At 50.3% G+C, this 2,803-nt stretch overlaps 1 protein-coding gene across 1 annotated transcript in view; it reads right to left on the bottom strand.

Moving 5' to 3' along the window:
- The window catches only part of LOC101985385 (galactoside 2-alpha-L-fucosyltransferase 2), a 7,477-nt gene extending 7,183 nt beyond the window's left edge, over nucleotides 1-294 (bottom strand). The window contains exon 1 of the mRNA XM_005366782.2: nucleotides 241-294. The gene's annotated coding sequence lies outside the window, so the exon portion shown is untranslated. The remainder of the gene's footprint in view (nucleotides 1-240) is intronic.
- Nucleotides 295-2,803: the final 2,509 nt, after the last annotated feature.

Below are 2,803 nucleotides of genomic sequence, written 5' to 3'. Positions count from 1 at the left end.
GGGCTGAAGGAACTAGCTGGAACTCAGGATCTGGAGGGCTCGGGCTGAAGGAACTAGCTGGAACTCAGGCTGGGAACCCAGAGTCTGGAAGAGCCACGTTCTGGATCCTGTTTGCCAGTAATGGCCTCTCCTCCCAGAGAGCCCTAGGGTGGGTCAGAGACCAATCGGTCCATTTTCTGGATCTTTAGGGTTTGTTGAGGGAACGGGAGACCTGTCCCCAACCCCCTGGTCTGTGCTCACCTTTTCTGGCTGTGGTTACAGAGAAGATCTCCGAATGGATGACGAGGTGGCTCTGCAGGCAGGTAGCTCAGTGTTCCTTCCAGCCTGCCCCTTCTTTCAGGGCTGGAGTTTCCTGAGCCTTGCTATAGGCCTGGATAGAAACCCCGCCCAGGGTGGACCAGCTGACATCCTAGAACCAGTGTGACTAAGCTTCCAGAGGAGAAGTTGGCTTTGTCTCAGGTGCCTGCAGGATGCCAGCAGGAGGGGCAGTCAGAGGAGATGGGAGAGTTTAGCGTACCTACCTTCCCCTGCAGCACTGCAGACTCCCAAGTCAACAGTGGAATGGCCCGCCTCAGGCTTTCTATGTGGGGTCTTTGGCTTGAGCCGTGAGCGCTTGGACCTGCGGAGCCCTCTCCCTGGCTGCCCTCCTCCATTTGTCTGCATGTGTGCAGGATGGAACGCTAGTCCTCAATGCTGTCCTAGAGAGCACTTTACCAAATGACCTATCTTGAGAGCCAACAGCACACAAGGTTTTGGGGTTTTTCCCCGGTTTTGGTGCGTGCGGAATTGAACCGGGGCCTCGTGCACCACACTTTTAGCCCCTATAGCTGACACGCTTTGTTTGGTTTTGAGACAGGGTCTCACTATGTAGCCCTGGATTGCCTGGAACTTGTTTTGCCCTTGCTGGCCTTGAACTCAGAGATCTACCTGTCTCTGCTTCCTGAGTGCTAAGATTAAAGGCCTGTACCATCAACCTTGGCCCTAATAGTAGGCCCTCTGAATAGCTCTATGTGCACAGGAAAAACCAAGCACAGAGAGAGAAGTTAACTTGCCCAGAGTCACACAGCCACTCGAAGCCAGGCAAGCTGGGGCTTGGAGAACCACGTGATACAAACAGCAACTCTTCTCAGCTCCGCTTTGTTTCAGTTACTGTTTATTTGTCTGCTTTCTTACATCATCCAAGATCAACTGGCAAGAAGCGTCACCACCCCCAGGGGTCTGGGCCATTGTATCAGCCGGGGTTCTGTTAGAGTCACAGAACTTATGGAATGAATCAATCTCTCTCTCTCTCTCTCTCTCTCTCTCTCTCTCTCTCTCTCTCTCTCCACACACACACACACACACACTAGTTGGGTTACAGGCTACAGTCCAACAAGGCTAGTTGTGAATCTAGTAGCTGCTCAGTCCCAGGAGGCTGAGTGTTGACTTCTTGCCTCTTCCAGATCGTAGGTGCGCTCTCCATTTCTGGAATCTAGTCCATTCCAGACATAGTCGAGTTGACAACCAAGAATAGCCAGCACAGCCATTCCACATCAATCTCTAAGAAAATGCACTACAGGGGGCTGGAGAGATGGCTCAGCGGTTAAGAGCACTGGCTGCTCTTCCAAAGGTCCTGAGTTCAATTCCCAGCAACCACATGGTGGCTCATAACCATCTATAACAGGGTCTGGTGCCCTCTTCTGGCATGCAGGCATACACACAGACAGAATATTGTATAAATAAATATTGTAATAAATAAATAAATATTAAAAAAAAGAAAATGCACTACAAGCTGCCCACGCTAATCTGGCGGGACATTTTCTCAACTGAGCCTCCATCTTCCCAAATGACTCTGAACTTATGGCAGGCTGACAATGACACTAAGCAGCACAGTCAGCAACTGAAAAAGACACGAAATGTTAACTTGTGGTATCCACATGTGCCTGCGCACACACAGGAACATGCACACGAGTATTCATACACACTAAAGAATAAACACAGCTGGGAGGTGGTGGTGCACGCTTTTAATTCCAGCACCAGGGAGGCAGAGACAGGAGGATCTCTGTGAGTTCAAGGCCAGCCTGGTCTACAGCGGGAGTTCCAGGACAGGCTCCAAAGCTACAGAGAAACCCTGCCTTGATAAATAAATAAATAAATAAATAAATAAATAAATAAACAATATAATAATAAAATAAAAAGTCAAGTGAAGGGCAGCAGCCTGGCTCAGGTGGCAGAACATGTGCCTGGGATCCACCAGTAAGGACATGGGCATGGCGCGGCCTAGGATCCGCCAGTAAGGATGTGGGCCTGGCGCGGCACTAAGTGCCTGTCTAGGATGCCAGATTGGGTTCAATCCACCATAGCGAAAACAAACAAAACTCGGGCATAAAAGGTCCCCATCAAAGCTACCTTTCTTCTCCCACTCCTCGGTTTGGGACAACAGAAGGATGAGATTGCTGTGAGTGGACACCAGGACATCTGCCAAGTCCAGAATGTGGGGCAGTTGAAACACAAAAGGCCACTTTTCCTATCCATTCATGCCATGGAGAGAAGAAAAAAAAAGCTAGGTGTTTAGCAAGTGTGCAAAGCTGACTCTGAGCTCCAGGATCCATAGGTGTGTTATCTCCCCCTCCCCCCACATACCTACTTTTCAAAAGCCACCCAGAAAGCCAGGCTCTATGGCTTTTGTCTGCAAATCCCAGCCAGGAGGCTGAGGCAGGAGTGCTGTGAGTTTGAGGCCTGCCTGAAAAAAAAGGAGGAAGAGGAGGAGGAGGAGAGGGAGGAGAAGAAGGACGGGGAGGAGAAGGAAGAGGAGGAGAAGGAG

Source organism: Microtus ochrogaster, unplaced genomic scaffold (genome assembly GCF_000317375.1).
Source record: "Microtus ochrogaster isolate Prairie Vole_2 unplaced genomic scaffold, MicOch1.0 UNK14, whole genome shotgun sequence".
Taxonomy (NCBI): domain Eukaryota; kingdom Metazoa; phylum Chordata; class Mammalia; order Rodentia; family Cricetidae; genus Microtus; species Microtus ochrogaster.
This window is presented reverse-complemented; position numbering and strand designations above follow the sequence as displayed.